Genomic DNA, 12,538 nt, shown 5'->3' on the forward strand with positions numbered 1-12,538 from the left:
AGTGAAAGGCAAATTAGTGACAAGTACATGTGTCTGACTATGACAGTTGCTTCCATCCCAGCAGTGTCACTCTGTACAAGTCCCCTGTGTCAATCATCACACACCTGTATATTATTATACACAGGGCTCCTGCGGTGGCAACTAGACCCACCCTTCCCCCACTGGGGGGCGTGCTCTCACCCCGCCCCCTCCCTCACTGCTCCTGCCCCAGAGAGTTCTCACCCGACCTGCACCGGAACGGGCAGCTCCAGGGGGTCTCCACAGGCGCAGTGTGTGTCCCGACCACATAATCTGCGTACTCACGCCGCCATGTTGGTACTCCCAAGAATCACATTCCTCAGCCGGCGACACTGCCCCACTTCCTTGTGCCGCACAGGAAGTGGGGAAGGATAGCTGTCAGGGGAAGTATGGATGTGTCAGGGTCATGGAGCACAGTGTCTCTTTCAGTGTTGTATGGCTGCCCCCTGGTGGAGTGTGAGAGTAAAAAGTGCCCTGAAAGGAAAAGTTTGTAAGTTTATTTCAGCAATGATGCACTGGGAGACATCGCAGAGCTCACTCCAACCTGAATTATCGCAAATACTTTCTGTTTTAAAGGACTTACTATGCGAGAATGCTAAAAAAAAAGTTAAAAGGAGAACTGTAGTGAGACGTATATGGAGGCTGCCATATTGATTTCCTTTTAAGCAATACCAGTTACCTGGCAGCCCTGCTGAGCTATCTGCCTGCAGAATCACACCAGAAGCAAGCATGCCGCTAATCTTGTCAGATCTGACAAAAATGTCAAACACCTGATCTGCTGCATGCTTGTTTAGGGTCTAGGGCAAAAAGTAGAATCAGGCAGAGGATCAGCAGGACAGCCAGGCAACTGGTATTGCTTAAAAGGAAATAAATATGGCAGCCTCTATCTACCTCTCACTACAGTTCTCCTTTAAATACCTGGCTGCAAGTTTTATCCACAGAGCACGCCATCCGCGCCCTCTGTTTTTTTCCGCCGTGGTCTCTTTTTTATTTTCACACTGAGGTCTTGACCTGACCCGTTCCCTCGGTTGTCTGCATTTGCCCCATTAAATATGGCTGCAGCGCCTGTGCAGTTCTCATAGCCGTGAGTGCGGCTGTGCAACTCTGAGTCCTCCTCCAGCCTCGTCATGGCTCCCAGCAGTCTCGTGGATGTAAAGCGCGCAAGACTGTGGGGAGCCATGACGGGGCTGGAGGAGGACTCAGAGCTGCGCAGCCGCATTCGGGTCTATGAGAACTGTGCAGGCGCAGCAGGACCTGGCGGCCATATTTAAAGCTAATGTGACCCCATATTTAAATAAAAAAAAGTCAGATACTCACCTAAGGAGAGGGAAGGCTCGGTTCTAATGAGCCTTCCCTCTCCTCTCCTGGTGCCCTCCGTGCTGCGCTGGTTCCCCGTTCGCATCCGCCGCCAAGGGGACTTCGGAAGTCTTCGGGAGCCGAGCCCTCCTGAAGACAGGCAGCGCACACACGAGTGCGTCATAGAGGGCACTCGCCCGTGCGCAGTGTAGAGCGCCCCGTCTTCGGGAGCACTCGGGCTCTTGAAGCATTCTCGAAGCCTCCCTTCGGTGGGGGAACAGCAGTATTTGACCGAAATGGTCGAATACCGCTACGGGGGAGCCACCGCAACGACGAGGACTGGGAGAGGAGAGGGAAAGCTCTATGGGACCCAGAGCCTCCCTCTCCTTAGGTGAGTATCTGACTTCTTTATTTAAATATGGGTTCCCATTAGCTTTAATGGGGCAAATGCAGACGAACCAAGGGATCGTGTTGGATCCCGACCTCAGGGTGAAAAAAAGAAAGAGTCCACGGTGGAAAGAAAGCGAGGGCGCGGGTAGCATCCTCTGTAGATAAAACTTGCAGCCAGGTATTTAACTTTTTTTTTTTAGCATTCTCGCTTCGTAAGTCCTTTATGAAAGCAAACTTGTTTTCCATAAGTGTTAAAGGGAACTGAACACCAGGAACATTTAGTTTTTTTTAAAAGAACTTCCCCAGAAGGGATATTTGTAATGGAGTGTGCCGAGGGGGTGTTGGGGTTGGGGTGATGCTTGCTACTTAACTATTTGGGTGCTGCTCCTCTGGCCCCTGGCCCATATGGGATGCGCCATCCATTGGCCGTTCGCATGTGCTGAATTTTGCAGTTCCTGCCGCCAGTGTCTGCATGTTGGGAGATGTAGTCTGTGGATCCATGTACTGCTTTCGTAATCAGCAATAGAAATCATTGCCAAACAGGAGAAGCGCCTCCTCACTGTGATAGCCACCCCCCAAAGCCTCCTTGTTTGAAAAAAAAAATCACCGATATTCTAAACCAAACTTGTCCGGCTTTTATATGCAAAAATACCGACACATAAAAGCCAGACAGTTCAGCCTGGAACAGCAGTGATGCCTCTATTCAGCTGAGGGGGCGAAGAAAAGCACAATGAGGAAGCCGAACAGAAAGGTAGAGTGCTACTTCTACCCGGCGATCATCTCTATTGCAGATAACAAAACTAGGACATGGGGGCGTAGCTACAAATCATTGCCCCCCCCCCCCCCCCCCCCAGCAATATTTTCATGGGGCCTCCCAACATTCACACTCTACCCTTGGTGACCCTCACAGCCTCGGGGTCCATCTTGCGACGGTCATAAGGCAAGTGTGGCCATCATAATCTCCATATCCTGAACAAGTGTAGCCATGACAAGACTTGATCTGAAGTATGAATGAAGCAAAGTTTAGCACTCAGAACCCCCTCAGAGTTCTCTCCCCCCTTCATTCCTTTGCCTCCAACCATAGCAACAGATGATTGCTAGCCTGAGTCAAATCCAACTGCAGCTGCACTCAGCCTTTTTCTTACCACTGGATAACCCCCACCGTGTGTCAAACGCTGGCAAGCATGGAAACACTGCCATTAGGCTGCAGGGGGAAAAAAAGTAAAACTAAACACCTTAGTTCCAGAGGCTTGACCCCACGGATCCAGCGCGAGGACCCTCCAAACATTCAACAATAGTTTGTCAAATACTAGTTTGTGGGCATGCTCCAGTCCATGTACAAGTGTGGCCACACCGAACAGGCTCAACCGACCTGTGTGTAGCCATGTTTGTACACAGACGGGTGGGGAACACAAACTAGAAGATGGACCTGGCCAACAGCAGAGGGGTCAAGGAGGAACATGAGAAGACTTTGGACCAACCATCCAGAGGCTTCCCTTTAACTGTCGGAGTATGAAAAAAAATCCTTTTTTTTAATTCACAGGTTTGCTTAAGGCTGGGAGCACACTAGTCTGAATCGTGTGCGTTTTGCCGCATAGCGGAAAATGCATGCAAATTTGCTTTTGAAGGACTGCTGTAGGGGAAAAAATGTTGAACTTACCTGAGGCTTCTGATGGTCCACATAGCTCCAGTATGGTCTGCGCCTGTGCAGTACGCTCCTGTGACGTCAGCAGGAGTCAGGAAGCGGCCGTGCAGGCGCAGTGGTTTTCCGACTTTAAAATCGCAAATTCCAGAAGTGACCCAGAGGCAGGGACTGGAGCATCAGTGAGTGGCTGTGCGGTCACAGGACGTCTGCAGGGGGACCATTAGGAGGCAAAATAAAAAATGTATACATGCCTGGAGCTTCCTCCAGCCCCCTCTGGCCTGATTACTCCCATGCCGCCGTCCTCTGCTGCATGCAGCCTCTGCAACTGGCAGCGGAGGACGGCGGCGTGGGAGGGGTCAAGAAGGAAGCCCCAAGTATGTATACATTTTCTCTCCTGCACATCTCAGGTTTACACTAATGAAATTCTAAGGGCAGCATTACAAATCGCAGCTCTCTGCGACCTGCAATATACTGTTTTAAAATAACACAGCATGTTGTTTCTTCCCACATATATGCAAATCACATTATTCGCATACCATGGAGCTGCAAAAAAGCATCCAATTCACATGCGTTTTTGATAAAAATATGATACTGTATTTTTTAATGGCTGAAAAGACAGTATTAAAAAACACAAAGCATGAAAAATGTATAACCCACCTGCAAACACAAAAACTCAATATCAAAAAAAGAAAAATGCAGAGAAAACCCGCAGTAACGCACATGGCAGAAAACGCACGTGAGGCAGGGGTCACACTTGTCTGCTTTCGTGTGCGTTTTCTGCACAGAAAAACTGATTTCAACTGAGAACTCATGTTAGTCAATGGGCTAGGTCGCACTTGAATGCAGATTTTGCGTGCAGGAAAAAAACTGACATCTTGCGCAATTTGTCCGTTTTCTCTATAAATTACATTAGCTGCTGTAAGGCAGCAGTCACAGTTGTCCTTGAGGCAGGGAACACACTTGACTGTTTTCGTACGCGTTTTCTGCACAGAAAAACTGAGAACTCATGTTAATCAATGGGCTAGTACACACTTAATTTGTTCGCGCGCAGAAAAAAAACTGACATTCTGCATCCTGACTCTGCACATTTTGTCAGTTTTTTGTATCAATTACATCAGCTGCTATGAAAAAACGCGCGCGTTTTCCTGCATAGAGACACACTTGGTGTGCAGAAAAAGTATGCAGGAAAATGCGCGCAGAAAACTGAAAGACAAGTGTGTTCCCTGCCTCAGTTTTCTAAAAAGTGTAGAAAACTGAAAGACAAGTGTGACCCCTGCCTCAGCAAATTGGTGCTGAAAGGTACTTGCGGCCAGCAGCAGATGGGTGGCTGAACCGCTTAAAAAGAGCGTTTTCAGGGCGATAGACCATGGGATTTTAAATTAACTGTCCTAGTCTTGTCAGAGCAGAAAGCTTTGCTAACAAATTCTTAGTTCTTATGCCTAAACTATACTGGACAGTGGACTAGCAAAAAGAAGATAATCATTAATCATTATGAATTGAAACTTTTCATAAAAAATGACTGAGTTTGCAACGCATTCTATTTTACAGACTTATCCTTTAGTTTCCATGGAAACACTTTAGTGCAAAGAGGGGAGGAGACAGATCCTAGTTCATCGACTAAAAGCAAAAATCTAATCCAGAATAGTTGACAAGTCACATGATGCTGATGTCATCAAAGGTCCTTCAGTCTTCCTGTATGCAGCATGTAGTGTGATGATGGCTTTGCAGTGAAGGACAGAGGTGTGTGCAGAGTTTAGTCTTCACATATCACAGGTATGTTTTCCACATTCAATGGTTTCATTGATTGCATTAAAAGAGAGTCAGTCATCAATGTATTTTGTAACGTGTGAATGTTGTAAGCAATAAAATCATAAACTCCTCTCGTTTAAACTAATCTGATGTTTTGCACTCAATTTACTAGATTCCTTCTAAAAGTGTAGAACATATTCGATCCTGCATAACTGACCTGGATATGTGGACATTAATCTGTTAGGTAGCAAGAGACTGTAATCCTCTTGGGGTCATATGGGGCAGGGCAGTTTCTAGGCTACATTTCACCCAGTGCGAGGGTGTAAAAATCGCCCCCACCGTGGAGCCAGGTATAGGTGCCCACAGTATAGGTTAGCTACGTTGGTGCCACCAGTATGTGTTAGATAGGTAGATGCCCCCAGTATGTGTTAGATAGGTAGATGCCCCCAGTATAGGTTAGATAGGTAGATGCCCCCAGTATAGGTTAGATAGGTAGATGCCCCCAGTATAGGTTAGATAGGTAGATGCCCCCAGTATAGGTTAGATAGGTGTCTGCTGCATAGGTTAGGTAGGTAAGTGATTGCAGTATAGGTTAGATAGGTAGGTGACTGCAGTATAGGTTAGGTAGGTAGGTGACTGCAGTATAGGTAGGTAGGTGACTGCAGTATAGGTTAGGTAGGTAGGTGACTGCAGTATAGGTTAGGTAGGTAGGTGATTGCAGTATAGGAAGGTAGGTAGGTGACTGCAGTATAGGTTAGGTAGGTAGGTGACTGCAGTATAGGTTAGGTAGGTAGGTGACTGCAGTATAGGTTAGGTAGGTGACTGCAGTATAGGTTAAATAGGTAGGTGACTGCTGTATAGGTTAGGTAGGTAAGTGACTGCTGTACAGGTTAGATAGGTAGGTGACTGCAGTACAGCTTAGATAGATAGGTGCCAGTATAGGGAGTACATTTGAAATTGGCGCCGGTAGACTTGGGCGCAGGATCCAGCTGTTAAATACGGCTGATCCTGCTTCTGCACAAGTCCGGGCCGTTTTAATTACTATTCCCCCACCAGGCCGCCATGGATAGTGGGGGAATGAAATAATTTGGCTTCCAGTGATTGCTGGAGGCCGAATTATTGTGTTTCTTAAAGAGATTCTGAAGCGAGAATAAATCTTGCTTCAGAATCAGAATCAGAATTTATTTATTTCGCCAAGTACAACGCGAGTTGTACCCGGAATTGTTTTTGGCACAACAGGGTCGGTGATGATACAGTAGATGATACAGTAGATATACAGTATACATTGCATACAGATACATCAGTAGATACACAGATACATCAGTAGATACATACAGTTACATCATTAGATACATACAGTGCAGTGCATATGCAGAGCATATAGCATTAGTAGAAGGATCCATAAAAGATAGACCCAGGGGAAATCCGCTGCCATATTAGGCACTCAAAACGCTTCTGCAGCGATAACTTGAATCAGATACCCCCTAGTCTATCCTGAGAGAGAGAGGTGAGGAAAGATGGAGAGAGAAAGTGAAAGAGCAGTGAAAGTGAGACCCCTTCGTATTGCGTCGTGACCCGTTTATGTCCCGTTTGCTGGCTGTGAGGGATCCGCAGCTGCTGGACTAGTATCCTCTTAGTAGGGAAGGACCTATGATGTCAGTCTGGGGAGCCAGTGTGAGATGCCGGACTGTTGGCTGACCCTGTGGGGACCAGTAGCAGGGTGGGTGACTCGCAATGAAGCTGGTGGACACAGCAAGCTGGGGATGGTGGTTGCACAGGCAGTACGATGGAGCTAGTGGCCGATTTGGTGGAGCAGGGACCAGCAGCCGATGGGCCAGGAGGACATCAGCAAGTTCAGTGGTGGATGGCCAGGCTTACCAGGGAACAGAGATGATGATCTGGCTTGGGGGCACAGCAATGATATCAGGCTCACCTGGTCAGGGCAGCAGCAATGTTCCCCAAGGGATTGTTGTGATCTGCCCTGCAGCCTGGACAGATTGGAAGGCATCCTGCTTCTGCCTAAGGTGGCTTCCTGGCAGCGGCAGTGGTGATTGGTGTTCCGTGTCTCTGAGGCAGGGTGAAGCAGTGCAGTGCATGGGCCGGTGGTCGCTCCACGTGGGTGGCGGCGGCCGCTCAGCTGATCAGGCCCTGTGATGCTCCAACGTCCTGGCAGTCACGTGGTGCGACTGCTTGCATACGGAGTGCGGTGTTCCGGCGGGGATGCGGCTCTGCAGTGGTTCAGCTGTGGGGTGGCAGATGCGCTCACATCCAGGCCATCTCTGTGCAGTGCCCCGACTGATCAACCTGCGTGGAGTGAGGAGAGAGGGCCGGTGGTGTCAGAGCGCGTCCTCCTTGCTCCCTGGTCTCGGCGGAGTAATGGTCCCACGTGCTGGTGCGCGCATACTGTGGTCAGTCCCTCACTGCAGAGCAGCCTGAACAGCTGATCGCAGCCTGCGGTGTGCGCCCGGGGCCCCTGCATCTCACCCAGGTGGATTGAGGGTGTTCGTGAGAGCAAGTGGGGAGTATCAATGAGAAAAAAAGGCCGGAGCCCTGTGGCCGTGGCGTCCGCATCCGGCGCCATCTTGAACAGCTATACAGAGCTCATAGTTAGCAGGGGCACGTGTGCCCCTGCTAAACCGCCGCTATAACGCCAGAATACGGGGGTCCCTTCACCCCCAAACCCCCCACTGCGACACTTGGTCGCAGACTTGGTCGCTCCTGGAGGCAGGGCTAATGGCTGCAGCCCTGCCTCCAGTCGCGTCTATCAGCGGCGCATCGCCGCCTCTCCCCCCGCCCCTCTCAGTGAAGGAAGACTGAGAGGGGCGGGGGAGAGGCGGAGATACGCGTTGACAGACGCGCGTGGGGCAGGGCTGCGGCGGTTAGCCCTGCCCCAACCAGGAAGCGCTCCCTGGCTGTATCGAGGGGGATTTGGGGGTGAAGAGACCCCCCGTTAAGCCGTGGGATAGCGGCGGTTTAGCAGGGGCACACGTGCCCCTGCTATCTATGAGGTCTGAAGCGAGATTTATTCTCGCTTCAGACTCTCTTTAAGCAACCTCGGCTCCGTCTTCTGACGGAGCCGACGTTACTCACTGAGCGCTGCAATAGGAGTGATTCCTATTGTAGTCTATAGAGGTGCCGGCTGCGCCCAAATCTAGCAGCGCTGAAAAGCACTGCTCCGCAGTATGGGTTAGGTAGGTGACTGCAGTATAGGTTAGGTAGGTATGTGACTGCTGTATAGGTTAGATAGGTAGGTGCCAGTATAGGTTAGATAGGTAGGTGACTGCAGTATAGCTTAGATAAGTAGGTGCCTGCTGTATAGGTTAGGTAGGTATGTGACTGCTGTATAGGTTAGATAGGTAGGTGCCAGTATAGGTTAGATAGGTAGGTGACTGCAGTATAGCTTAGATAAGTAGGTGCCTGCTGTATAGGTTAGGTAGGTAAGTGACTGCTGTATAGGTTAGGTTGGTAAGTGACTGCTGTATAGGTTAGGTAGGTAGGTGCTGCAGTATAGGTTAGGTAGGTAGGTGCTGCAGTATAGGTTAGGTAGGTAGGTGCTGCAGTATAGGTTAGGTAGGTAGGTGCTGCAGTATAGGTTAGGTAGGTAGGTGCTGCAGTTCAGGTTAGGTAGGTAGGTGCTGCAGTTCAGGTTAGGTAGGTAGGTGCTGCAGTATAGGTTAGGTAGGTAGGTGCTGCAGTATAGGTTAGGTAGGTAGGTGCTGCAGTATAGGTTAGGTAGGTAGGTGCTGCAGTTCAGGTTAGGTAGGTAGGTGCTGCAGTATAGGTTAGGTAGGTAGGTGCTGCAGTATAGGTTAGGTAGGTGCTGCAGTATAGGTTAGGTAGGTAGGTGCTTCAGTATAGGTTAGGTAGGTAGGTAGGTGCTGCAGTATAGCTTAGGTAGGTAGGTGCTGCATTATAGCTTAGGTAGGTAGGTGCTGCAGTATAGATTAGGTAGGTAGGTGCTGCAGTATAGATTAGGTAGGTAGGTAGGTAGGTGCTGCAGTATAGCTTAGATAGGTAGGTGCTGCAGTGGTGGTGGGAGCGGGCATAATAGTAATAACTCACCTTTCTCTCATCATCCTCCAGGACAGCCACCTGAGATTACCATTGAGCCCCTCCCCTGTGGAAACAATGCACATGCAATTAATTAATTACTCCTCTGATCCACCCTCTATATAGTAAGCCTCCTCCTCTACCTCCCTAGTTCATTACCAGAGTAACAGGCTCACCCTTATTTTTAGATAGGCAGCTATCCACAGAATTACATATAAGGAACTTCTTGAAGTCAGTGGCCAGATCACAGCCGGTCCCGGTAAAGATGGCGCCCCCATGGGACCTAGCACTAGTCCTAGATTTTCTAATGTCGGACACTTTCCAACCAGCAGAGACCATTCCGATTAGGTTATTAACACTAAAGGTGGCCTTCTTGGTGGCCATTACAACGGCAAGGAGAGTAGGGGATATACAGTCACTATCAATAAAAGACCCCTATATGGTGATTCACCCGGACAGAATAGTTTTCCGACCAGACCCGACATATTTGCCAAAGGTAGCTACGCAATTCCATAGACTGCAGGAGGTTGTTTTACCATCCCTTTCTACAGACCCCAAAAATGATAAAGAAAGGAAACTGGCAAATCTAGATGTGAGACAAGCAATTATCACATATTTGCAGAGGACACAGGAATGGAGAAGGTCCAGCCATTTATTTGTATTGTTTTCTGGCACCCGAAGGGGATTACAGGCAACTAAGGGTTCCATAGCCAGATGGATTCGGCAGCTGATACAGCTAGCCTATGACAATTCACAGACTGACACACCTCCAATCATTAGAGCACACTCTACGCGGTCACTGGCGGCATCCTGGGCGGAGAGATCCGGAGCAACTCTGGACCAGATATGTAAGGCGGCTACATGGTCAGGACACTCTACATTCGTGAAGCACTACAGAGTGGAGCTGTTGTCCAGCCAGGATCAAGCGTTTGGTCGTAAAGTACTCCAAGCAGTCATCCCACCCTAAGGTAAAAGTTTCTCGCTGGTCTCAGGTGGCTGTCCTGGAGGATGATGAGAGAAAGGCTGTCCTACTTACCGGTAGTAGTGTTTCGGCGAATCCTCCAGGACAGCTGCCTTAGTACCCAGCCCTAGGATATTGATACGATATAGTATAAACTAGAATAAGGGTGAGCCTGTTACTCTGGTAATGAACTAGGGAGGTAGAGGAGGAGGCTTACTATATAGAGGGTGGATCAGAGGAGTAATTAATTAATTGCATGTGCATTGTTTCCACAGGGGAGGGGCTCAATGGTAATCTCAGGTGGCTGTCCTGGAGGATTCGCCGAAACACTACTACCGGTAAGTAGGACGGCCTTTCTTCAGTAGAATAGCCGATCTCACGCTGCTTCAATGTACTTCCTTTCCCGTGTACTTCCTTTCCCAGCATCTGTCTCAGTAACAGCGCCCCCAGGAGGCGCTGTTACTGAGACAGATGCCGGGAAAGGAAGTAGATTGAAGCAGCGTGGGATCGGCTGAACGAAGGTGAGTTATTATTATTCTACCCGCTACCACTACATCTGCGCCCAGCTCCTGCCGCAACAATCCAGCGCCCCGAGCGATTGCACGTATCGCACGCCCATAGAAACGGGCCTGATATGGGGCTATAGCGAGGGTCACTGAAACATTAGTGAATTTATCAGAGTACAGTGACCAGATTTTTGTAGGCTCAACCTGGGGGGGGGGGGGGGGCTACGGCGCACCGAAAAATGTGGTGGCTGCGCTGCGCCGAAAAATGGGAGTGACCATGACATTCTATGGGCGGAGCTAACGTAATGATGTGACAGCGAGGCATAAGAAAGCAGTGTTTATGCCATGATGTGTTCAAACGAGGATTCGCATCATGGGTGTGCAGAAACTGTGTGATGCTATTTAATAGTATACCGTAACCCCATAGCAGCAAACATAGCCAACTATGACCATTAAATAATAAATGCAGCAACAGTTACCCCGGACATCACAAACTAAACACAATATGCAACATGTCAGCACAAAATAAACGTATTGCGGGCAACATTTCAGCACAAAATAAACGTATTGCGGGCAACATTTCAGCACAAAATAAGCGCATTGTGGGCAACATGCCAGCACAAAATGAACGCAATGGGGGCAACATGTCAGCACAAAATGAACGCAATGGGGGCACATTTCACCTGGGAAAAAAAAAAAGCATTTACTTACCTGACATAAGCCCCCTCACGCAGCCGGCCTCTGGTGTGTGTGTGTGCAGCTCCCCGGGCTCACAGGCACTCAGACAGAGCAGGGCTATAGCAAGATGGCGTCTGGAGGCGGAGCCCTGTACTAGAGACACAAATAGTCTCCAGTACAGGGCTCCGCCTCCGGACGCCATCTTCCCGTAGCCCTGCTCTGCCTGTGCCTGCCGGAGGAGGACAATGCAGGCTGCTAGAGCGGGGCTGCGGGGAATGAAGTAGCGCAGCGTCTATGAGACGCTGCGGCTAGTTCATTCAGTACGGTGGCTAAAAGCGGGGCGTTTCCCGGGACCTCATGCAACCTGGGACAACGCCCCCCGAAGGCGGGACGCGTCCCGGGTAAAGCGGGTCGTATGGTCACCGTAATTAAAGAAGAAACAATATTTGCTGCAGGTGCCTACCCATAACTGGAGTTATGTAGCTGTTAATTCACTAAACTTTTTAGTAATCTTTAAAGAGAACCCGAGGTGGGTTTGAAGAATATTATCTGCATACAGAGGCTGGATCTGCCTATACAGACCAGCCTCTGTTGCTATCCCAAACCCCACTAAGGTCCCCCTGCACTCTGCAATCCCTCATAAATCACAGCCACACTGCTGACAAACAGCTTGTCAGAGCTGGCTGTGTTTATCTCTATAGTGTCAGTCTGCTGCTCTCCCTGCCTCCTGCAGAACTCCAGTCCCCACCTGCATCCCTTCCCTCCCTGCTGATTGGAGGGAAGGGATGGGGGCAGGGACCGGAGCTCTGCAGGAGGCGGGGGAGCAGCTGAGACTGACACTACAGATGTAAACACGGCCTCACAGCATGGCTGTGATTTATGAGGGATTGCAGAGTGCAGGGGGACCTTAGTGGGGTTTGGGATAGCAACAGAGGCTGGGCTGTATAGGCAGATCCAGCCTCTGTATGCAGATAACATTCTTTAAACACACCTCGGGTTCTCTTTAATATTATATGTCCTGATGGCCTAAGTGGAGAGCTTACTGCATTTTATTATTGATTTATAAAGCGCCAACATATTCTGTGGTGGTGTACAAAGTAAGTAACAAACAAACATTGGGTACAAAATAATGCAGACAGTGGTATACACCAAGATACAAATACAGAGTTGTTGCGGCCCAATCGACTATCTGGTTCAATAATTTTATCAAATTGGATATAAATCAGTGCTGCAATAAGTCTGCCT

At 49.2% G+C, this 12,538-nt stretch overlaps 2 protein-coding genes across 7 annotated transcripts in view; one reads left to right on the plus strand and one right to left on the minus strand.

The window, feature by feature from the left end:
* Positions 1-3,396, minus strand: part of VPS13D (vacuolar protein sorting 13 homolog D) — a 410,462-nt gene extending 407,066 nt beyond the window's left edge. For 2 of the 5 annotated variants that reach the window (XM_068240471.1, XM_068240467.1), the window contains exon 1: positions 228-346. The gene's annotated coding sequence lies outside the window, so the exon portion shown is untranslated. Of the gene's footprint in view, positions 1-222; positions 369-3,364 lie in introns of those variants that run through there. The other 3 variants (XM_068240470.1, XM_068240469.1, XM_068240468.1) reach the window with 3 other exon arrangements.
* A 1,515-nt stretch (positions 3,397-4,911) lies between these two features.
* The window catches only part of MRPS16 (mitochondrial ribosomal protein S16), a 37,069-nt gene continuing 29,442 nt past the window's right edge, over positions 4,912-12,538 (plus strand). The window contains exons 1-2 of one of the 2 annotated variants that reach the window (XM_068240473.1): positions 4,912-5,122; positions 10,385-10,447. The gene's annotated coding sequence lies outside the window, so the exon portion shown is untranslated. The remainder of the gene's footprint in view (positions 5,123-10,384; positions 10,448-12,538) is intronic. The other variant, XM_068240472.1, reaches the window with a different exon arrangement.

This window comes from Hyperolius riggenbachi, chromosome 6, assembly GCF_040937935.1.
Source record: "Hyperolius riggenbachi isolate aHypRig1 chromosome 6, aHypRig1.pri, whole genome shotgun sequence".
Classification (NCBI taxonomy): domain Eukaryota; kingdom Metazoa; phylum Chordata; class Amphibia; order Anura; family Hyperoliidae; genus Hyperolius; species Hyperolius riggenbachi.